This window comes from Heterodontus francisci, chromosome 35, assembly GCF_036365525.1.
Source record: "Heterodontus francisci isolate sHetFra1 chromosome 35, sHetFra1.hap1, whole genome shotgun sequence".
Lineage (NCBI taxonomy): Eukaryota > Metazoa > Chordata > Chondrichthyes > Heterodontiformes > Heterodontidae > Heterodontus > Heterodontus francisci.
In genome coordinates, this window is record NC_090405.1 from 22406361 (window position 1) to 22431611 (window position 25251).

General features: G+C 45.2%; 1 long non-coding RNA gene and 2 other non-coding genes across 3 annotated transcripts in view; all 3 read right to left on the minus strand.

The window, feature by feature from the left end:
- The window catches only part of LOC137350442 (uncharacterized), a 45643-nt gene extending 36870 nt beyond the window's left edge, over positions 1–8773 (minus strand). Inside the window, exon 1 of the long non-coding RNA XR_010969420.1 lies at positions 8710–8773. This is a non-coding gene — a long non-coding RNA (uncharacterized lncRNA). The remainder of the gene's footprint in view (positions 1–8709) is intronic.
- trnam-cau (transfer RNA methionine (anticodon CAU)) lies at positions 8507–8578 on the minus strand. Its single transcript has one exon. It is a non-coding gene; the product is annotated as a tRNA-Met (tRNA).
- Positions 8774–19132: 10359 nt separating the features above from the next.
- Positions 19133–19221, minus strand: trnar-ucg (transfer RNA arginine (anticodon UCG)). The gene is given in 2 exon segments: positions 19133–19168; positions 19185–19221. It is a non-coding gene; the product is annotated as a tRNA-Arg (tRNA).
- Positions 19222–25251: the final 6030 nt, after the last annotated feature.

Consider the following 25251-nt stretch of genomic DNA (forward strand, 5'->3'; position numbering starts at 1 on the left):
CAGGCCGACTTGATGGGTGGTGCAAAAAGATATCACTGCTTCTGATCTTCACCAGAAAAGAGAGTGAGATGTAACATTGATCATCAAACAGAATGTGAGCAAATAGAACAGAATAAAACACATGGAGAGACACTGTGGAATAACAAATAGATTTGATTGGAATGTTGAATTTTAATTGGAATGGATAAAACACCAGAAACAGCAGATTAAATTGGGATTCTCATCATTATATTGATCTGGGACAGAAAAGAGAACCTGATGGAAAGAAGGGAAGAAGAAAGAAAAGAAAGGATGGAACTGTTCACTTTTTTCAGTTTTTTCACTCACCCATCAAAGCTGGATAAAAAAGTTTCAAATAACAGAGAATTTCACCAAAAAGGGAGATTAAATGCTGTCGAACCCTTGGATTGAAGGATGCCTCAACAGATCACCTGTTTAACTGGGGGATTTCAAGCAGTGAGTAATATTATTCTCTACTTTTGTTAAATGAACCCAGAACTGTCACTTGGAATTAATATCTGTGTTCCGACTCCTGAATTATAAAATTGTGACTTTATCAATATTTTCTGGACACATTTCCTGCTGAAAGAACTAAGACCTCTTTTCTAATTTACACAATACTATATACACACTCATCAAGCCTCCGAAACTAGCATCCTTGGTGCTGCTCTCTCTTCTCCCAAACCTCATCTCATGTGACTGTTTCATCATTACTCTGACAGTGGGAGGGGTTGATCCCACTGTTTTCAGCATTAACCCTTCACATCCTTATCCTACACTGTCAGAAAAAAATGGTTGGAGGGAACTTCCTTCATTTATCGAAAAACCAGCTGCTCCCAGTTGAAAATCAACTCAAACCCATCGGCAAGAGAGAGAGACTGTCAGAGAACTTCCTGCATCCAGTCCTGACCCTGTCACACTCAGCATCTGCTCACCCAGACCCCACTCTCCTCAACACTGAACATTGTTACCGAGACACTTCAAATACTGTTGAGAAAAGGCAGGAAAGGTCAAAGTTCACACAGCTGTTTTGAATAGAACAAAGTTTAATATCTCCTCACCGTTTCTCGGTAACCACATGAGACATAGGTTTTCTTATTTGGTTCCTTTGATTTTTCTTGTTCCTGACTGAGAAATATTCCAAACCTCAGATCAACCCTCCCACTTGCGTCGTGTCTCAGTCTCAGTTACAAGCAACACATAATGACACACACACTTTGAAACATACAACACGGTCACACTTTCCTTCAGTGAGATTAAGGTCGAGCTTTTTTTCCAGGTTGAATGCAACTGTGAACAAATTTGTATCAAAGAGGTTGCCTTTGAAATATCAGCACTGAATTTCTGTGCAAGGAGGAACAGCCATTCCAAACTCACATCCTTCACAAAGGCTGTTTTCTCCTGTGAATGAAATTCTTCATGTAATTTGAATTCTAAGTTAAAGTTCACAAGACACAGACATAAATGTTTACACCCAAACTTCTCAAGCATATTGCAAATATGAAATAAGGCTCCGCTGGGAATTGAACACAGAATTTCCTGTTCACAAGACAGGTGCTTTAACCAACTAAGCTACAGAGTCAGATCACAGGTGCTGTTGCAATTGAAATCTGAGGTGGTTACTATTTAGTCTCATCCCACTTCTCCACAGGTCACAACAAAAATTTTAAATTTTCCCACTTACTGATACAGTCAATCATATGCTCTATTTTTCCCAGAATAGAAGACACTTAATGAACAACAAACTTTAAATCTGTGCCCTCCCGTTCTCGATCCTTTCACAAGTGGGAACAGTTTCTCCCTATCCACTCTGTCCACACCCCTCATCATTTTGAATACCACTATGAAATCTCCTCTTAGCCTTCTTTTCTCCAAGGAAAACAGTCCTAACTTCTCCAATCTATCTTCATAACTGAAGTTCCTCATCCCTGGAACCATTCTCATGAATCTTTTCCATAATCTCTGCAATGCCTTCACATCTTTCCTAAAGTGTGGCACCCAGAACTGGACTCAGTACTTCAGCTGAGGCTAGTGTCTTATACAAGTTCAACATGACCTCCTTGTTCTTGTATTCTATGCCTCTATCACTAAAGCCGAGGATACTGTATGCTTTATTAACCACTCTCTCAACCAATGACTTATACCCCCAGGACCCTCTGCTCCTGCACCCCCTTTAGAATTGTACCCTTTATTCTATATTGTCACTCCATGTTCTTCCTACCAAAATGAATCAATTCACATTTCTCTGCATTGAACTTCACCTGTCATCTGTCCTCCCATTCCACCAACTTGTCTATGTCCTTTTGAAGTTCTACACGATCATCCTTACAGTTCACAATGCTTCCAATTTTCATATCATCCATAAACTTTGAAATTCTGCCCTGTACACCAAGGTCTAGGTCATTAATATATATCAGGAAAGGCAAGGGTCCCAACACTGACTTCTGGGGAACTCCACTACAAACCTTCCTCTAGCCCGAAGAACATCCATTGCTCACTACTCTTTGTTTCCTGTCACTCAGCCAATTCCATATCCATGTTACTACAGTCCCTTTTATTCCATGAGTTATAATTTTGCTCACAAGTCTGTTGTGTTGCATTGTATCAAACTCCTTTTGAAAGTCAATAAAAGCAAAATACTGCAGATGCTAGAAAGCTGAAATATAACTAAAAAGTGCTGGAAATACTCAGCAGGTCTGGCTGCATCTGTGGAGAGAGAAACAGAGTTAATGTTTCAGGTCAGTGACCATTCAGATGCTGCCAGACCTTTAGAAAGTCCATGTAGACCACATCAACAGCATTGCCCTCATCATCCCTCTCTGTTACCTCATCAAAAAACTCCAGCAGGACAGTTAAACATGAATTTCCCTTAAGAAATCCATGCTGTCTTTCCTGAATTAACCCACATTTGTCCATGGGACTATTAATTTTGTCCCGAATTATTCTTTCGAGAAGTTTTCCCACCACCGAAATTGAACTGACTGGGGAGTGAGACGAGGTGAGTTGCTTCAGCAGAGAGCCAGCATGGGTTCGTCAGGCCGAATGGCCTCCTTCTGTGCTTTAGCCATTCTATGATTGTATGATTCTAGCAGCAACTGTTGGTGGAGAGGCAGTGATGCAGGAATGGGTTGACAGAAAGGGAAAAGTCTGGGCTGGTGTGTGTTTGCAGCATTTGCAGCTTGTGTTCGGGTTTGTGAATAAAGGTGATTTGGAAGCTGTGTTCCAAATTGAAGTGTTTACTGGAAGGAAGAAGTTGATGTAAATAAAGAGTAAAACGTGTTAAGATGAAGCGTGGTGTGAATGTGGATAGCAGTAAATATTGTGCTGGTGAATTATTTGTGTTAATAAACTTCCACTGCACCCTCTGCTGCAGGCTGCTGTTTATATCCAGCTGTGTATTAGTGCTGTGTGTTAACTAGATAAATGTTTGTTTCAACGCTGTTTATAAAGCAATAGCATTGCACTCAAACAGTCCCAGACATAGCAACACACGTACAAAAGCAAAATACTGCGGATGCTGGAAATCTGAAACATAAACAGAAAATGCTTGAAATAGTCGGCAGGTCTGGCAGCATCTGTGGAGAGAGAAACAAAGTTAATGTGAGCTGAGGAAACAGATCTGAACTGTTAACTGTTTCTCTCTGCACAGATGCTGCCAGACCTACTGAGCATTTCCAGCATTTTCTGTTTTTATTACAGCAACACCTTTGATCAGCAGTAGCAGTGATAGTGCGAGCCAGGGGGCAGCTGGGAAGGTACGTTTCACTATAAAGTACTTACCTGGCGATTCGGCGGACGCGGACACGGGGACTGCTGGGTAAGTGAACTTATATATTCGGGCAGTGGCTAAACCCGAAACACTACACGTGTAGTGTCTCCCACCCATCCTCCTCCTCCAACCAAAAAAAAGGACTCTTGTGTGGAGGGTTTGGTAAGGTAAGGTTTTACTTTATATTTTTTTATTCTCTGTTGTCAATTTAGAGCAGAGGGGATGGAAGCTAGGGCAGTTGCATGCTCCTCTTGCAGGATGTGGGAGGTAAGGGTCACCACTTGTGTCCCTGCTGACTTCACCTGTGAGAAGTGCACCCAACTCCAGCTCCTCACAGACCGCGTTAGGGAACCGGAGCTGGAGCTGGATGAACTTCGGATCATGCGGGAGGCAGAGGGGATGATAGGGAGCAGTTATAGGGAAGTACTGACACCTCAGTCACAGGATAAAGGTAGCTGGGTGACCGTCAGGGGAGGGAAAGGGAATAGGCACACAGTGCAGGGATCCCCTGTGGCCGTTCCCCTCAATAATAAGTATACCGTTTTGGATACGGTTGTGGGGGGGGACCTACCAGGGGAAAGCCACAGCGGCCAGGTCTCTGGCACTGAGCCTGGCTCTGCGGCTCAGAAGGGAAGGGTGGAGAATAGGAGAGCGATAGTGATAGGAGATTCAATGGTTAGAGGAACAGACAGGAGATTCTGTGGTCGCGAATGAGACTCCCAGATGGTATGTTGCCTCCTGGGTGCCAGGATCAGGGATGTCTCAGATCGAGTCTACAGGATTCTTAAGGGGGAGGGGGAGCAGCCAGAAGTCGTGGTACATATCGGTACCAATGACATAGCTAGGAAAAGGGATGAGGACCTGAAAAGCGAATATAGGAGTTAGGTTGGAAGCTAAAAGGCAAGACGAGCAGAGTAGTAATCTCAGGATTGATACCGGTGCCACGTGCTAGTGAGGCTAGAAACAGAGAGCGAGTGCAGCTGAACACGTGGCTACAGAGCTGGTGTAGCAGGGAGGGCTTCAGTTATGTGGATCATTGGGATACCTTCTGGGGAAGGTGGGACCTGTACAAGAAGGACGGGTTGCATCTGAACTGGAGGGGCACCAATATCCTGGGCGGGAGGTTTGCTAGAGCTCTTCGGGAGGGTTTAAACTAGTTTGGCAGGGGGATGGGAACCGGAGCTATGGATCAGTGGATGGGGTAGCTGTTGAACAGGCAGATACCGAGTGCAGAGAGTCTGTGAGGAAGGTTAGACAGTTGACAGGGCAAAGTTTCAGCCAGTATGATGGGTTGAAGTGTGTCTATTTTAATGCAAGAAGTGTCAGGAATAAGGGTGATGAACTTAGAGCATGGATCAGTACTTCGAGCTACGATGTTGTGACCATTACGGACACTTGGAGATCACAGGGGCAGGAATGGATGTTGGATGTTCCGGGGTTTAGATGTTTCAAAAGGAATAGGGAGGGAGGTAAAAGAAGTGGGGGAGTTGCATTATTAATCAGGGATAGTATCACAGCTGCAGAAAGGGAGGTCATCGAGGAGGGTTTGTCTACTGAGTCATTATGGGTGGAAGTCAGAAACAGGAAAGGAGCAGTCACTTTATTGGGAGTTTTCTATAGACCCCCCAATAGCAACAGAGACACGGAGGAACAGATTGGGAGGCAGATTTTGGAAAGGTGCAGAAGTAACAGGGTTGTTGTCATGGGTGACTTCAACTTCCCTAATATTGATTGGAACCTCCTTAGTGCAAATAGTTTGGATGGAGCAGTTTTTGTCAGGTGTGTCCAGGAAGGTTTCCTGACTCAATATGTAGATAGGCCGACTAGAGGGGAGGCGATGTTGGATTTGATGCTTGGCAACGAACCAGGCCAGGTGGCAGATCTCTCGGTGGGAGAGCATTTCGATGATAGTGATCACAACTCCCTGACCTTTACTATCGTCATGGAGAGGGACAGGAGCGGACGGGATGGGAAAATATTTAATTGGGGGAGGGGGAATTACAATGCTATTAGGCAGGAACTGGGGTGCATAAATTAGGAACAGATGTTCTCAGGGAAATGCACGACAGAAATGTGGAGGTTGTTTAGGGAGCACTTGCTGCGACTGCTGGATAGGTTTGTCCCGATGAGGCAAGGAAGGGATGGTAGAGTGAAGGAACCTTGGATGACAAGAAATGTGGAACAGCTAGTCAAGAGGAAGAAGGAAGCTTACTTAAGGTTGAGGAAGCAAGGATCAGACAGGACTCTAGAGGGTTACAAGGTAGCCAGGAAGGAACTGAAGAATGGACTTAGGAGAGCTAGAAGGGGACATGAAAAAGTCTTGGCGGGTAGGATTAAGGAAAATCCCAATGCGTTCTACACTTATGTGAGGAACAAGAGGATGGCCAGAGTGAGGGTAGGGCCGATCAGGGATAGTGGAGGGAACTTGTGCCTGGAGTCGGAGGAGGTAGGGGGGTCCTAAATGAATACTTTGCTTCAGTATTCACTAGTGAGAGGGACCTGGTCGTTTGTGAGGACAGTGTGAAACAGGCTGATATGCTCAAACAGGTTGATGTTAAGAGGGAGGATGTGCTGGAAATTTTGAAAGACATGAGGACAGATAAGTCCCTGGGGCCAGACGGGATATACCCAAGGATATTACGGGAAGCGAGGGAAGAGATTGCCGCGCCTTTGGCGATGATCTTTGCGTCCTCACTGTCCACTGGAGTAGTACCAGATGATTGGAGGGTGGCAAATGTTATTCCCTTGTTCAAGAAAGGGAATAGGGATAACCCTGGGAATTACAGACCAGTCAGTCTTACGTAGGTAGTGGGCAAATTATTGGAGAGGATTCTGAGAGACAGGATTTATGATTAGTTGGAAAAGCAGAGTTTGATTAGAGACAGTCAGCATGGCTTTGTGAGGGGCAGGTCATGCCGCACAAGGCTTATTGAATTCTTTGAAGATGTGACAAAACACATTGATGAAGGAAGAGCAGTGGATGTGGTGTATATGGATTTCAGCAAGGAGTTTGATAAGGTTCCCCATGGTAGGCTCATTCAGAAAGTAAGGAGGCATGGGATACAGGGAAAGTTGGCTGTCTGGATACAGAATTGGCTGGCCCATAGAAGACAGAGGGTGGTAGTAGATGGAAAGTATTCAGCCTGGAGCTCGGTGACCAGTGGTGTTCCGCAGGGATCTGTTCTGGGACCTCTGCTCTTTGTGATTTTTATAAATGACTTGGATGAGGAAGTGGAAGTCTGGGTTAGCAAGTTTGCCGATGACACGAAGGTTGCTGGAGTTGTGGATAGTGTGGAAGGCTGTTGTAGGTTGCAACAGGACATTGACAGGATGCAGAGCTGGGCTGAGAAGTGGCAGATGGAGTTCAACCTGGAAAAGTGTGAAGTGATTCATTTTGGAAGGTCGAATTTGAATGCAGAATACAGGCGCAAAGACAGGATTCTTGGTCATGTGGAGGAACAGAGGGATCTTGGGGCCCATGTCCATAGATCGCTCAAAGTTGCCACCCAAGTTGATAGGGTTGTTAAGAAGGCGTATGGTGTGTTGGCTTTCATTAACAGGGGGATTGAGTTTAAGAGCCGCGAGGTTATGCTGCAGCTCTATAAAGCCCTGGTTAGACCACACTTGCAATATTGTGTTCAGTTCTGGTCGTCTCATTATAGGAAGGATGAGGTAGCTTTAGAGAGGGTGCAGAGGAGATTTACCAGGATGCTGCCTGGACTGGAGGGCATGTCTTACGAAGAAAGATTGAGGGAGCTGGGGCTTTTCTCATTGGAACGAAGAAGGATGAGAGGTGACTTGATAGAGGGGTACAAGATGATGAGAGGAATAGATAGAGTGGATAGCCAGAGACTTTTTCCCAGGGTGGAAAGAGCTATCACCAGGGGGCATAATTTTAAGGTGATGGAGGAAGGTTTCGGGGAGATGTCAGAGGTAGGTTCTTTACACAGAGAGTGGTGGGTGCGTGGAATGCACTGCCAGTGGTGGTAGTAGAAGCAGATACATTAGGGACATTTAAGCATCTCTTAGATAGGTACATGGATGATAGTAGAATGAAGGGTATGTAGGTAGTTTTGATCTTCGAGTAGATTAAAGGTTCGGCACAACATCGTGGTCCGAAGGGCCTGTACTGTGCTGTACTGTTCTATGTTCTATAACACAGGTGTTGGGAGGCTCAGCCTGGCTACGCAATGTTACAAGGACGCTGAGTGACACCATCGACAACGGGACAGAGAGAAAAACACACAGGAAACTAATAGACTGTGAGGAAGCAAAAGTGAGGAACGGAGAGAGAGAGACAGACAACGAAACTGAGATGGAGAAACAAGGCATTTGTATGATTGTGTTCTCCCTGTTGTGTAAAGGTATTTCCTGGTGTGTAAATATGTTTTCTGTTGTATAAAGATGTACCCTGTTGTTGTGTAAAGGTTTTCCCTGTTCTTGTTGTATTTTCTGTTCCTGACCGTCTCCTCACTGCGACCATTTGTCCTGGTTTTCTTGTGGCCAACATCACCATCTGGTGGTGGAGAGGAGACTCTGCAGGAAGGGGTTGACAAAGTGGGAGAGACTCGGCTGGTCCGTGTTTGCAGCTTGTGTTCGTGTGAGCAAAAGTGATTTGTTGCTGATTGATGTGTTCACTAGAAGGAAAAAGCTGATTGCAATCGAGCACATCTTGTTATGATGGGGAAACACTTGATATTTTGAAAGTGAACGGTTTGTGTCCCTACCAAACATAAATAGCAGAGAATGGTTTCGATCCATCGACCTCTGGGTTATGGGCCCAGCACGCTTCCGCTGCGCCACTCTGCTAACTGCTGGTTTAAATTTTAGCTGCCCGTTAGTGAAATATGTTCATTTCCCCAATGTTTTTATAAAAATAGGATTGCGGTCGGATTTCTCAAGAATCCCGGACTCAGCAACACACGTGCTGACGGACTCACCCTCACTGCACAATGACACAAGGACACAGAGTAACAGCACCGACAATGAGGCAGGCAGAGAAAGACACACAGAAAACCAGGAAGAGATTATAAGGACCCAGAAAGGAACAGACAGAGAAAGACACACAGAAAACCAGGAAGAGATTATCAGGACCCAGAAAAGGAACAGACAGAGAAAGACACACAGAAAACCAGGAAGAGATTATCAGGACTCAGAAAGGAACAGACAGAGAAAGACACAGAAAACCAGGAAGATATTATCAGGACCCAGAAAGGAACAGACAGAGAAAGGTACTGAGCAAACCAGCAAGAGACAGCGAAAGACTGATGATTTATGTAATTGTGTTCTCTGTTGTGTAAAGATGTTCCCTGTGTTCTTTTAAAGATATTTCCTGCTGTGTAATATGTTCTCTGTTGTGTAACTATATTCGCTGTTGTGTAAAGATGTTCTCTGTTATTGTGTAAAATGGTTCCCTGTTGGGTAAAGATCTTCTCAGTTGTGTAAATATGATCCGTCTTGTGTAAAAGTGTTCCCGGTTGTTTAAATATGTTCCCTGCTCTGTAATGTAGAGCTGAGTCTGCACTAATGGAATTGCTACAGTATCTTCCAGTCTGATACTGGATGAGGGCTGGAATGTGATCCAACGCACAGTCTATACAAATTAAATTGCTATTGTATCTTTTAGTTTCACAATCCGGGGGAGTTTTAAACTGAATTCTCAGTTTGTATCTCAGGTTATACTATCTTTCAGATTCTCTCAATCTGATATCGCACTTGAGATTTAGACTTAAGAAAGGATGTACTGGCATTGGAGGAGTTCAAAAGAGATTCACTCAGCTGATTCTTGGGATGAAGGGGTTGACTTATCAAGAACGGCTAAACAGGTTATTCATTCGTGTTTAGAAGAATGAGGGGTGATCTTTTTGAAACTTACAAGATTCTGAGGGGGCTTAACAGGGTGAAGAAGGGTCTCTGACCTGAAACATTAACTCTGCTTCTCTCTTCACAGATGCTGCCAGACCTGCTGAGTATTTCCAGCATTTCTTGTTTTTATTAACAGGGTAGATGTTGAGAAAATGTTTCCACTAGTGGGGGAATCTCAAACTAGGCGACATAGTTACAGAATAAGGGGACACTCATTTAAACTGAGATGCAAAGGAATTTCTTCTCTCAGAGGATAGTGAATGTCTGGAATTCTCTACCCCAGACAGTATTGGAGGCTAAATCACTGAAAGTATTTAAAGAGGATGTAAATAGATTTTTGAAATATTGTAGAGTTGAGGGCTATGAAGAGCTGGCATGAAAGAGGAGTTGAGGTCTGGGGCAGATCAGCCATGATCTTACTGAATGGCGAGGCAGGCTTGAGGGGCCGAATGGCCTACTCCTGCTCCTATTTCTTCTGTTCTTATGTTATGTTATATCTAATGTATATGTCAGGATGCACTAATGGGAATTAATACTGAAACTTATAAACTCATAATGTGTGTAAATATTGGGATGATATTTAACTTGAATCTCAGAGTACATTATTGTGGTTAATTCTGTAAGTTTGAAAAGGGAACTCTGTGCCATAATGAAAACAAGAAATGCTGGAAATACTCAGCAGGTCAGGCAACATCTGTACAGAGAGAAGCAAAGTTAACGTTTCAGGTCAGTGACCTTTCAGATGCTGCCAGACCTTTTGAAAGTCCATGTACACCACATCAACAGCATTGCCCTCATCAACCCTCTCTGTTACCTCATCAAAAAACTACAGCAGGACAGTTAAACATGATTTTCCGTTAAGAAATCCATGCTGGCTTTCTTGAATTAACCCACATTTGTCCATGGGACTATTAATTTTGTCCCAAATTATTCTTTCGAGAAGTTTTCCCACCTCCAAAATTGAACTGACTGGGGAGTGAAATGAGGTGAGTTGCTCTAACAGAGAGCCAGCACGGGTTCGACAGGCCGAATGGCCTCCTTCTGTGCTGCAGCCATTCTATGATTGCATGATGCTCGCAACAACTGTTGGTGGAGAGGCAGTGATGCAGGAATGGGTTGACAGAAAGGGGAAAGTCTGGGCTGATGTGTGTTCGGGTTTGTGAATAAAGGTGATTTGGAAGCTGTGTTCCAAATTGAAGTGTTTACTGGAAGGAAGAAGTTGATGTAAATAAAGAGTAAAACGTGTTAAGATGAAGCGTGGTGTGATTGTGGATAGCAGTAAATATAATGTTGGTGAATTATTTGTGTTAATAAACTTCCACTGCGCCCTCTGCTGCAGGCTGCTGTTTATATCCAGCTGTGTATTAGTGCTGTGTGTTAGCGAGATAAATGTTTGTTTCAACGCTGTTTATGAAGCAATAGCATTGCACTCAAACAGTCCCAGACATAGCAACACACGTACAAAAGCAAAATACTGCGGATGCTGGAAATCTGAAACATAAACAGAAAATGCTTGAAATAGTCAGCAGGTCTGGCAGCATCTGTGGAGAGAGAACAAAGTTAATGTGAACTAACGAAACAGACATGAACTGTTAACTGTTTCTCTCTGCACAGATGCTGCCAGACCTACTGAGCATTTCCAGCATTTTCTGTTTTTATTACAGCAACACAGGTGTTGGGAGGCTCAGCCTGGCTACACAATGTTACAAGGACGCTGAGTAACACCATCGACAATGGGACAGAGAGAAAAACACATAGAAAACGAAGAATAGACTGTGAGGAAGCAAAAGTGAGGGACAGAGAGAGAGACAACGAGACTGAGATGGAGAAACAAGGCATTTGTATGATTGTATTCTCCCTGTTGTCTAAAGGTATTTCGTGGTGTGTAAATATGTTTTCTGTTGTGTAAAGATGTACCCTGTTGTTGTGTAAAGGTTTTCCCTGTTATTGTTTTATTTTCTGTTACTGACCGTCTCCTCACTGTGACCATTTGTCCTGGTTTTATTGTGGCCAACATCACCATCTGGTGGTGGAAAGGAGGCTCTGCAGGAAGGGGTTGACAAAGTGGGAGAGACTCGGCTGGTCCGTGTTTGCAGCTTGTGTTCGTGTGAGCAAAAGTGATTTGTTACTGATTGATGTGTTCACGAGAAGGAAGAAGCTGATTACAATCGAGTGCCTTCGGAAGCATCTTGTTATTATGGGTAAATACTTGATGTTTTGAAAGTGAACTGTTCGTGTTATTTCCCCAATGTTTTTATAAAAATAGGATTGCAGTCGGATTTCTCAAGAATCCCGGACTCAGCAACACACGTGCTGACGGACTCACCCTCACTGCGCAATGACACAAGGACACGGAGTAACAGCACTGACAATGAGGCAGGCAGAGAAAGACACACAGAAAACCAGGAAGATATTATCAGGACTCAGAAAGGAACAGACAGAGAAAGGTACTGAGCAAACCAGCAAGAGACAGCGAGAGACTGATGAACACCACTTGGAAGGAGCACTGAGGGTGGCAAGGGCACAGAATGTAGTCTGGCTGGGGGATTTCAATGTCCATCACCATGAGTGGCTCGGTAGCACCGCTACTGACCATGCTGGCCAAGTCCCAATGGACACAGCTGCTCGATTGGGTCTGCAGTAGGTGGTGAGGGAACTAACAAGAGGGAAATACATACTTGACCTCATCCTCACCAATCTGCCTGCCGCAGATGCATCAGTCCATGACAGTATTGGTAGGAGTGACCACTGCACAGTCCTTGTGGAGATGATGTCCCGTCTTCACATTGAGGATACCCTCTATCGTGTTGTGTGCCACTACCACTGTGCTAAATGGGATAGATTTTGAACAGAACTAGCAATGTATAACTGGGCATCCATGAGGTGCTGTGGACCATTAGCAGCAGCAGAATTGCAGTCAACCATATTCTATAACCTCATGGCCCGGCATATTCCCCCACTCTAACATTACCAACAAGCTGGGGATCAACCCTAATTCAATGAAGAGTGCAGGAGGGCATGCCAGGAGCAGCACCAGGCATACCTTGAAATGAGGCGTCAGCCTGATGAAGCTACAGCCCAGGACTACTTTCATGCCAAACAGCAGAAGCAGCATGTAATAGACAGGGCTAAGTGATCCCACAACCAACGGATCAGATCTACACCCTGACACATCCAATGATGAATGGTGGTGGACAATTAAACAACCAACAGGAGGAGGTGGCTCCACAAATATCCCCAACCTCAATGATGGGGGAGCCCAGCACATCAGTGCAAAAGACAAGGATGGAGAATTTGCGACAATCTTCAACCAGAAGTGCCGGGTTGATGATCCATCTCGGCCTCCTTCTCAAGTCCCCAGCATCACAGACGCCAGTCTTCAGCTAATTCGATTCACTCAACGTGATATCAAGAAACGACTGAAGGCTCTGGATACAGCAAAGGCTACGGGCCCTGACAATATTCCAGCAATAGTACTGAAGACCTGTGCTCCAGAACTTGCCGCGCCCCTAGCCAAGCTGTTCCAGTACAGGTACAATACTGGCATCTACCCGGCAATGTGGAAAATTGCCCAGGTATGTCCTGTACACAAAAAGCAGGACAATTCCAACCCAGCCAATTACTGCCTCATCAGTCTACTCTCAATCATCAGTATAGTGATGGAAGATGTCATCGACGGGGCACTTGCTTTGCAATAACCTGATCAGTGACGCTCAGTTGGGTTCCGCCAGGGCCATTCAGCTCCTGACCTCATTACAGCCTTGGTTCGAACAAGGACAAAAGAGCTGAACTCAAGAGGTGAGGTGAGAGTGTCTGCCCTTGACATCAAGGTAGCAGTTGACTGAGTATGGCATCAAGGAGCCAGAGCAAAACTGGAGTCAATGGGAATCAAGAGGAAAACTCTCCACTGGTTGGAATCGTACCGAGCACAAAGGAAAATGGTTGTGATTGTTGGAGGTCAATCATCTCAGCTCCAGGACATTACTGCTGGAGTTCCTCAGGGTAGTATCCTCGGCCCAACCTTCTTCACTCCTTCATCAGTGACCTTCCTTCAATCATAAGGTCAGAAGTGGGGATGTTCACTGATGATTGCAAAATTTAGCACCATTCGCGACTCCTCAGATACTGAAGAGGTCCATGTAGAAATGCAGCAAGACCTGGACAATATCCAGGCTTGGGCTGATAAGTGGCAAGTAACATTTGCGCCACACAAGTGCCAGGCAATGACCATCTCGAACAAGAGAGAATCTAACGATCTCCCATTGACATTCAACGGCATTACGATCGCTGAATCCCCCACTATCAACTTCCTGGGGGTTCCCATTGACCAGAAACTGAACTGGAGTAGCCTTATAAATAGTGTGACTACATGAGCTGGTCAGAGGGTAGGAAGCATGCGGTGAGTAACTCACCTCCTGACTCCCCAAGCCTGTCCACCATTTACAAGGCACAAGTCTGGAGTGTGATGGAATGCTATCCACTTGCCTGGATGGGTGCAGCTCCAACAACATTCAAGAAGCTCGACACCATCCAGGACAAAGCAACATGCTTGATTGGCACCCCGTCCACAACATTCACTCCCTCCACCACTGACGTACAGTGGCAGCAGTGTGTACCATCTACAAGATGCACTGCAACAATGCACCAAGGCTACTCAGGCAGCACCTTCCAAACCTGCATCCTCTGCTGCCTAGAAGGACAAGGGCAGCAGATGCATGGGAACACCACCACCTGAAAGTTCTCCTCCAAGCTACACATCATCCTGGCTTGGAACTATATCGCCATTCCTTCACTGTCGCTGGGTAAAAATCCTGGAACTCCCTTCCTAATAGCACTGTGGGTGTACCTACCCCACATGGACTGCAGTGGTTCAAGAAGGAAGCTCACCACCACCTTCTCATGGGCAATTAGGGATGGACTATAAATGCTGGCCTGGCTGGCGACGTCCACATCCCATGAAACAAATAATTAAATACAATAACAGCTCATCTCAATTCCTAGTATTTCTAAATCCCACCAGTCCAACATAAGCTGAACAATTATTGCATGTTGTGATTGACGGTCTGGTCTGTAAACTGCACTGTATCACAGATTGCTGACATTTGCTAACTGGAAGTGAGAACTGCAAAATCGGGACAGTAGTTCACACAGTCTGTCAGTGTGAAAGAATCAGGCAATGTGAAGTAATAGAATTTGTCTGTAAATGTTACACTCATATTGCTTTATATTTTTATATTGAAAATAAAAGTAATCATTTCGTGAAAATAGTGACATGTTGTCCAAACTTTGGTAGCCAGTTGTTTTCGTCTTGCACTCAGCAGGGCAATCCGCAAGAATACCAATTTAAGGGAAAACAACAACTTTCTTCTGTATGAGAAGAGAGTGCTGATTGGTTGGCAAGTGAACTCTGATTGGTAGAGGCATTGCCATTCAGAATGCACCAGTTTATGGTAACTGACAGATAACTGCCCAGCTTTGTTTGTAATTTAAACCAGGCAGCTTGACTCTGATTGGTCAAGGCATTGCCCTGTGGAATGAGCCAGTGAATGGCTGTCACTTATTTTGTTCAGCTGAAACTGGCACAACATGTGTGCATGTTCTTTCTGTCTGCAAAGAACAGGGCCCTGTGTATTAATACATGTAGTTTACAGTACACACCAATGCACCACACTGCGAGCCCTACTGACAGTCTTAAATCGGTTGTCAACGTAATTCTTAGCACACTGAGAATTATTTAGCAAATGTTGTCCGATTGTGGAATCACATCTCATGTTGGATACTGTGTTTTGAGTTTTGCAAGCACGGGTTGGTTGGGTAGGGCCCATTGCGAACAGCGGAAGGGACATGTTATTTGATACAATCCGCCAGTTTTGGGATGTACGGTCTAGAAACCTAGCATCACACTGGTATTAAAATTCATATACCACGTTACTTATTTGTGTGATAGGCAGGACGTCTCTTTTGCTTGACAGCAGCATCCTGTTAGTGGTGAACACCACACTTGTTGCTCCTGCATAGTAACAGCAGGAAACAGCTCGCTTCACCTGTTACTCAAATACTGGGGATATATTACCCTTCCAGGGTAATTTGAGGGAGACTGGTCACTTTTCAGGGCTCAAAACGACGGCCTTCAGCCCGTTTATAAGTTTGTGTGATATACAGTGAGAAATGATCTGATCAGTGTAGCCATTGTAATGCAGGATGTCTTTGATTCGCCCTATTTCAGCATCAAGCTTGCATGGTGAGCAAATGGCTCAGCCCTATTTATGAGATTGTCGATAAGACCAATCTTATAGCGCGTGGAACTGTAAGAATCCCAACGCGTGTAATGACCAGTGAAGGTAGGTTTGCGGTAGACCGTTGTAGAAAACCACTTAGCAGATTTCTCAACTAGTACATCAAGGAAAGGGAACTCATTTGACTGCTCCATTCCAAAGGTGAATTTGAGTGTAGGATGGAGCCCATGAAGACGTGCAAGGAAATTATTTCATGCAGCTGCGGATTCAAATATAGCAAACGTATCATCTACATATTGGAAATAGTCAAGAGGTAGGCGGTTAGGTGTCATTCCCTTAAAAACAGGCTTGTCATGGAATCCAACAAAGATGTTTGTGAGAGCTGGGCCTAGAGGGGATCCCATGGCAACACCAGCGATACATGGTGTCAATAAAACTGAACTCAACTGTGCAAGTTGCCGAGTTCATAAGTTCAATGAATACGGATTCACACAATGGTGACGGGTCTAGATCGCCATGATATAGCACTGCAGTGCAAATATCTATGGCTTCCTGAAGTGGTACATTGGTGAATAGGCTAGCAATGTCAAATGAACACATGGACACGGCATTGCTATCGATATGCAAGTCCTGTATGGTCTTCACAAATGTGAAGGAATCCTTCACCGTGTATGTGGAGAACTTGCTCAAAAACTGGTTGTAACAATTTGCCCAATCATTTGGCAAATTCATTTCAGGATACTATTTACATTACTTCAAATAAAGAAAACACAACGACACAAAGAATTGAGCACAACGCTGAAAGTTTCACAGCAAATCGACAAATGGGAAATGGATGAAATACAGAAAGAAAAAGTCTAAAATACTGAAAACACTCAGCCAGTCCGGAAACAACTGTGGAGAAGAGAAGCTCGGGTTAGTGGTCCAGTTCTGTGACCCTTCTATAGACCTGAAACATTGCTCCTACCTTCCTCTCTCCACAGATACTGCTGGAACTGCTGAGTGTTTCCAGAATCTTCTGTTATTATTCAGGTTTCCAGTGTGTGCAGTATTTCTCTTTTTGAAAATTAAATATTCCCTGAGAGAATGGAACTTTACATAAAAAATAGGAGTAGGCCATTCGGCCCATCGAAATAGCTCTGCCATTCAATAAGATCACAGCTGATCTCCTACATCAACTCCATCTTACCACATGAGCACAGATCCCTTGATTCCCTTCGTATCCAAAAACCTATCGATCTCTCTCTTGGATATACCCAATGATTGAGCATCCACATCTCTAGAGTCACAGAGAGATACAGCACTGAAAAAGGCCCTTCGGCCCACCGAGTCTGTGCCGACCAACAACCACCCATTTATACTAATCCTCCATTCATCCCATATTCCCTACCACATTCCCACCATTCTCCTACGACCTATCTCCACTAGGGGCAATTTACAATGGTCAATTTACCTATCAACCTGCAAGTCTTTGGCTGTGGGAGGAAACTGGAGCACCCGGCGGAAACCCACGCGGTCACAGAGAAAACTTGCAAACTCCGCACAGGCAATACCCTGGACGGAACCGAGGTCACTGGAGCTGTGAGGCTGCGGTGCTAACCACTGCGCGTAGAGAATTCCAAAGATTCACAATACTTTGAGTGAAAAAAAATTCTCCTCTTCTCAGTCCTAAATGATGGAGCCATTTATACTGAGACTGTGATTCCTAGTTCTAGATTCCCCAGCCAGAGGAAACATCCTCCCAGCATTTACCCTGTTAAATCCCTTAAGATTTTTAGGTGCCAGTAAGATTACCTCTCACTCTTCTAAATTCTGAGGAATATCGGCCTCGTCTACTCAATCTCTTCTCATAGGACAATCCCCTCATCCCAGGAAGCAATCGAGTGACACTTTGATACACTTCCTTTAAGGCAAGTATATCCTTCCTTAGATAAGGGGAACCAAAACTGTACACACTGCTCCAGGTGTGATCTCACCAAGGCTCTGCCTAATTGTAGTCAAACTTCTTTCTTCTTATAAAAACTCTTCACAATGTTGAACACAACTATTAACTGCCCCATTAACATCTCTGCTCTAAGAAGAAGGACCCCAGCTTCACACACCCCAGACCCCTATTCTTTCCACATTAGCTGAATTCCTGCATCTCTGATACATTCTAGTAAATCTCCTCTGCACCCTCTCTAAGGCCTTGCCATTCCTGCTAAAGTGTGGAGCATGGAATTAGACACAATGCTCTAGCTGAGGCCTATAACCAGTGAGATTTAGAAAGGTTCAGCCTCAATTCCTTGTCTGTGTCCCGTACTCCCATTTCTGGTTTCTGACTCAATGTCGGCTCTGAGCTGTTGAAACTGCCTGAAGAAACATTTCCACCCAACAAAGCGCTCGGAATGTGAGAAGGGACAAAGTGAGTGACCAAGTACATCAACTCCAAGTAAAACTCCACCGTGTAGTGAAAACACTCGAAACACAACGGCTCTTTTAAGAGCCACCCACAATCTCTCTGAAAAAGCTGCACCAACATCTCTCTAGAATTGGTTTATTTCATTGGTTTTAATGCTCAGTAACTCTCTGGAACTTTCTCACTGTCTTTGTGTTTTCTGTTTCAATCTGGTATGGAGATTCTGGGAAGATGAGTTTCACTGCCTGGGAGGATCTTTGTGGTTTTCCTGCAGAAACACAAAACAAAGTCTCTTTTCAGAGTCACCCACCGCCTCATAGGGACAGCAGTGACATGGGAACGGGAGCTGGGGTGTGTTTTATGCCGGAAATATCAGTTAATGATTTATGTTGTGCTCTCGTTATAGTCCAATCTCTGAATTGAGCCTTTCCACCGCACCAGGGTTATGGGGAGAGTTTTCATCGTTTCTTTTCTAAACGTACAGACGATGTTATAAAGTTGCTGATTTACCCAGATGGTGGATTCTCCCCTCACAGTGAAAAGTAACATCACACCTTCACATCTGCCCATTGTTTTATAATTGAATAATTAGCAAAATGGAATTATTTGTGATGTTATTTCCCCCGAGACGGTGTTTCCTGCAGTGAAACTGATCAGTTTCAGCTCAGTCATTCAGGGACCTGGAATTCCTGCAGTTTGAGCCCGCTGTAACCCCAGCCCACTTCTGATTGGTCACCCTCTTCTCATAAAGTCAGTGACAGCACATGAGGAGGCCATTCGCCCTATCAAGTCCATGTCGGGTTTCCAATCTGTTCAGTCCCCGACTTGATCCCCAAAGCCCTGCATAATCCCTTTGGGTCAAAATGACCGTGGCAGGACTCGAACCTGCAATCTTCTGATAACATCATAGAATACACCGAAGTCAGACGCCTTATCCATTAGGCCACACAGCCATTAGTTCTCAGGAATGATTCAATCAGAGAACCTCGAAGCACAAAATACAAAAAATCATTGGTTGAACCTGTCAACCTGGCAGAATATTTGAATTTGTGAAAGCCGCCAATTTCACTTTGGAAAAGAAGTGATCGACTGGAAAAGTACATAAAAATCTATTTTCCCGTAGCGGTTTAAATAAACTTTTAAAACACAATTTTGCTTTTACCGACTCAAATTTCTGGTGCTATTTTATGAACAGCTTTATCTTGCCAATTTTTGTCAACTTCTCATCCGTAACTGACAGTAAAAGACTCCGTTCAGCAATCTTTCACACGACAAATAACTCAAACTTGGTGTGGAAGTAATAAATTACAGACTATTGGTAATTCCCCTTCACACAGGCTTCAGGGGGACAGTGAGAAGCCACTGAAATAGTTGCTTCATCCTTTTAAAAGGTTCCCATTCTGTCCTGTTACTGACATGTTGGAATCAGATTTGTATTTAACAAGTTATTTCTGTGAAAACAAAATCCTCAACAGACCAGCTGGGAATCTGGGAATCACTGAAGTAAAATAAAAGGCTTTTGATTGAGAAGACGGGACCTTCTCACCAGCAGCCGGGTTACATTCCCCTCACATCCTTATTCAGTGAGCAGCTCTTTCCCTCGAGAAATAGACAGCAGCAGTTGGAAGTTCAGTAAAAGGATCGGTTCATTGAGACAAGTTTCTGACTGACAGGTGGTGCTGAATATTAATACAAGAAGGTCCTGGAATGGGAAACAAGTGTCCAGAGTGGGGTCTGAAATCAGGACAGGGAAATGTCCAGCACTGACACAGATCATTTCATTATTACATTGATATCTGACTGTCAAAAAGGAGAAGCGAGTTAAACACATGATGGTGAAAGGAATGGAAGATGACGCTGGTTGTTCTAGATGAAGAGGGATAGACAGAGGTGTGGGTAGAGCAGACTTCAGACAGTAATCAGCCCTTTCAGATACTGTGGGTGGATCTGAAAAGAGCCTTTGGGATAGGGAAAAAAGCTCTTTGTTTAAAAACCCTCAAATAGCTACCTTGTAATTGGTCAGGTTACTAATGTTTTAGTTAGTGTAATTTATGAATAATTACTTATTAGAAAGTGCTGTTTGGACAGAGTGTAAAGCTGTGAGTTGATGTGTGAGGGACTTCACTGACTAGGGGAAGGAGGTGCTCTTTGGTCTCTTCTCTTCTGCCTTTTCAGCCTCCATGATACAGGGGAAGAAGCTGATCGGTGAGTAACTGGTAAATTATTCTACTTATTACACGAGCAATAATGAGTTTGTAAAGCTAAGTAATGGCAGGGCAGCTCGAAAAGTAAAAGTTCGAAATTGGGGGAAGGCAAATTTTACAAAACTGAGAGGTGATTTGGTGGATGTGGACTGGATACAACTACTTGAAGGAAACCCAAAGATGTTTTATCAGTCCATTAAGAGCGAGAGGATAACTAAGGAAAGGGTATGGCCTATCAGAGATGTACAAGGGAACTTCTGTGTGGATCCAGAAGATGTGGGCGGGGTTCTTAATGAGTTTTTTGTCTCTGCCTTCACAAAGGAGAGGGATGATGCAGACATTGTAGTAAAAGAAGAGGAGTGTGAAATATTAGATACGATAAGCATAATGAGAGTGGAAGTACTAGAGAGTCTGACATCCTTGAAAATGAATAAATCACCAGGGCCAGATGGTTTGCATCTGAGGTTGTTAAAGGAAGCCAGGGAGTAAATAGTGGATGCGCTGAGGATCATCTTCAAATCCTCACTGGATATGGGGGAGGTGCCGGAGGATTGGAGGTCTGCGAACGTTGTACTATTATTTTAAAAGGATGTGGTAAGTCTGACCTCAGTGGTGGGTAAATTATTCGAATCAATTCTGAGGGACAGGATAAACTACCACTTGGAAAGACATGGATTAATCAGGGATAGTCAGCATGGATTTGTTAAGGGAAGGTCATGTCTCACTAACTTGATCGAGTTTTTTGAGGAAGTAACAAGGAGCATTGATGAGGATAGTGCGGTGGATGTGGTTTACATGGATTTTAGTAAGGCATTTGATAAGGTCCCACATGGCAGTCTGGTCAATAAAATGAAAGCCCATGGGATACAGGGGAATGTGGCAGGTTGGATCCAAAATTGACTCAGTGGCAGGAAACAAAGGATAGTAGTCAACGGATGTTTTTGCAAATGGAAAGCGGTTTTCAGTGGCGTTCCACAGGGTTCAGTGTTGGGTCCCTTGCTGTTTGTGGTGTATATTACCACACGGGCAGCACAGTGGCGCAGCGGTTAGCACCGCAGCCTCACAGCTCCAGTGACCCGGGTTCAATTCTGGGTACTGCCTGTGTGGGTTTCCTCTGGGTGCTCCAGTTTCCTCTCACATGCCAAAGACTTGCTGGTTGATAGGTTAATTGGCCATTATAAATTGTCCCTAGGTAGGTGGTAGGGAAATATAGGGACAGGTGGGGATGTGGTAGGAATATGGAATTAGTGTAGGATTAGTATAACATGGATGGTTGATGGTCGGCACAAACTCGGTGGGCCGAAGGGCCTGTTTCAGTGCTGTATCTCTGAAAAAAAAAAATTAATTATTTGGAATTAAATGTGGGAGCTATGATTGGGAAATTGGCCGTGTAATTGATGGTGAGGAGGATAGCTGTGGACTTAAGAATGATATGAATGGATTAATTGAGTGGGCGGAAAAGTGGCAAATGGAATTCAATCTGGAGAAGTGTGAGGTAATGCATTTGGGGAGGGCAAACAAAGCAAGGGAATACACAATAAACGGGAAGATATTGAGATGGGGAGAAGAAGTGAGAGACTTTGGAGTGCATGTCCACAAGTCCCTGAAAGTGACAGGATAGGTAGATAGAGTGGTGAAGAAGGCATATGGAATGCTTTCCTTTCTTGGTTGACAAAAGCAGGGATGTAACGCGAGAACTGTTTAAAACGGTGGTTTGGCCACAGCTGGAGTATTGCGTACAGTTCTGGTCATCACATTACAGAAAGGACATAATTGTTGTGTAGAGAGTACAGAGGAGATTTACAAGAATGATACTGTGGGTGGCTCTGAAAAGAACCTTTGGGTATTTGATAAAATCCTGGCAGATTGCCTTGGTTTTGGTGCCCGGAGCGCTGGTTTTCTTGGGCAGCAGCATGGCCTAGATATTAGGCAGCACCCAGCCCTGAGTGATGGTCACCCCTCCCAGCAGCTTGGTGAGCTCCTCGTCATTCTGGACAGCCAGCTGTAGGTCTCTGAGGATGTTGCGGGTCTTCCTGTTGTCCTGGGCCGCGTTACTGGCCAACTCGAGGATTTCAGCGGTCAGATACTCGAGCACAGCAGCCAGATAGACCGGGGCTCCGGCACCCACACGCTCAGCATAGTTGCCCTTTCTCAGGAGCCTGTGAACACGGCCCACCGGGAACTGCAGTCCAGCCCGGGAGGAGCGAGACTTGGCCTTGGACCGCGCTTTCCCGCCGGTCTTTCCTCTTCCAGACTTTTCTTTTCCAAAAATATACTTGAGGACATTCCGTGCAGACCACTGCCTGATGGATTGGTGGTCAAAGGTGTTTTTCCACACAAACATTTCCACGAACGCACAGTCCAACTGGATGGAGCGTTCCGTGGCAATGTCACCAGATCCATCCTTCGCAACACCGGGGTCAGATAGAACCTCAGCACGTAGTGACACTTGGTGTTTGCATACTGGGGCTCTACGCACAGCTTGATGCAGCCACATACTAAGGCGGCCATCAGGTTGAGGGCGATGTTGAGTACATTTTTTCGCCTTTATCCAGAGGTTTGAACATCGTGTCCCTCTGGACCCTGTCCATTTTGCGTCTTCAGATAAAGCGGGAAATGGCTCGGGTGATCGCCACAGCACAGGAGTGGGGTATGGGCCAGACCTGTGCCACTTACAGCAACAACGTGAGCACCTTGCACCTGATGACCAGATTCTTACCCATAATAGAGAGAGATCGTTGCTCCCACTTGCTCAGTTTATGTTGTACCCTGGCTACTCGCTCCTCCCAGGTTTTGGTGCACGTCCCGGCCCTTACAAACCATATCCCCAGCACCTTCAGGTAGTCTGACCTGACGGTGAAGGGGACAAAGGATCGGTCAGCCCAGTTTCCAAGGAACATGGCCTCGCTCTTGCCATGGTTATCATTGGCTCCCGAATCCAGTTCGAACTGGTCGCAGATGCTCATCAGTCTGCGAATGGACAGCGGATCCGATCAGAATACAGCAACATCATCCATGTGCAGGGAGGCTTTGACCTGAGTGACTCCACTGCCTGGGATTGTCACCCCTCTTATGCCCGCATCCTTCCAAATAGACTCAGCAAAGGGTTCGATACAGCAAACACACAAGGCAGGGGAAAGAGGACAGCCCTGTCTGACTCCAGATTTGATTGGAAACTTTCTGATTCCCACCCAATTTTTTGGACTGTACGACTGATGTTTGTGTAGAGCAGTTTGATCCAATTGCAGATTCCCTCCCCAAACCCCATTTTGGAGAGCATATCCATCATGTATATGTGCGATATCCTGTCAAAAGCCTTCTCCTGGTCCAGGCTGATGAGGCAGGTGTCCACCCTCCTGACCCGTACATAGGCGATCGTATCCCTGAGTAGCACAACACTATCAAAGATCTTCCTGCTGGGTACAGTACAGGTCTGGTCAGGGTGAATCACCAACTCCAGAGCAGTCTTGACTCGACTGGCGATGACTTTGGACAGAATTTTGTAGTCTACATTAAGCAGTGAGATGGGCCGCCAATTTCTGATTTCTGCCCTCTCCCCCTTCTACTTGTAGATGAGGGTGATGATGCCTTTCCTCATGGATTCTGACATGCTGCCGGCCAGGAGCGTACTCTCGTACACTTCCAGCAGGTCTGGGCTGACCCAGTCCCACAGGGCCGAATACAACTCAACTGGTAAGCCGTCGCTTCCGGGAGTTTTCTTCGTCTCAAAAGACTTGATGGCCTTTGTCAGCTTGTCCAGAGTTAGCGGTTTGTCCAGATTCTCCTGCATGCTGTCATCTAAGACCTCTGTGATAGATGACAGGAAGGACTGGGAGGCCATGCTGTCCATAGACTTCACGTCTTGCAGCCCAGCATTCAAGGATTTGCTAATCCTTAGTATGTCGGAGTGTGAAGTTGTGACCGAGCCATCATCTTCCTTCAGGCTGCTGATCACAGAGCTCTCTCTGTGTACCTTTTGGAAGAAGAAACGCAAGCACGTCTCATCCTGCTCAATGGAGCAGACTCTGGACCGGAAGATGATCTTGGAGGCCTCCGTGGCAAAGAGCGAGGCCTGCTGGCTCTTCACCTCTTGGAGCACCTCCTTGACCTCGACACCCATCGACTGCAGCCGGAGCAGATTTTGCATTCTTTTCTGGAGTGCGGACATTTCCCTCTGTCTCTCTCACCCTCTGAACACCTTTGGAGATAAAGAACCTCTTGATGTTCTCCTTGATCGCTTCCCACCAGTGCACCAGATACTCAAAGAGGGTCTCACTGTTCTCCAACTTTTTCAATCTCTTTTGAGTTCCACAATGTTCTCTGGGGTTAGCAGTGTAGCATTGAGCTTCCATGTCCCCCTGCTAACCCGCTGGTCATCCTGTAAGTGACAGTCAACCAGTAAGAGGCAGTGGTCGGAGAAGAACACCGGCTTGACGTCGGTGGATCTGACCGTGAAAGCAGGGGACACATACAGGAAGTCAATCCTGGAACGGGCAGAACCGTCCGATCTTGACCAGGTGTATCTACGCTGCGCTCCGTCTGCAGGTTTGCTGAAGACATTGTGCAGTTTGGCATTTTTTAAGAATCTGTGCGGAGCGTCCAGTTTTCTGTCGTTACTGCCAGATTGTCCAGCTGCATCAATGATGCAGTTGAAGTCACCTCCAAGAATGACCGGCCTGGATGTCGCCAGCAGCAGTGTGAGTTGCTGGAGGATGGTCAGCCACTCACTGTATTGGACCGGGGCATATACGTTGCTTAACTGGAGCGGAGCATTGTTGT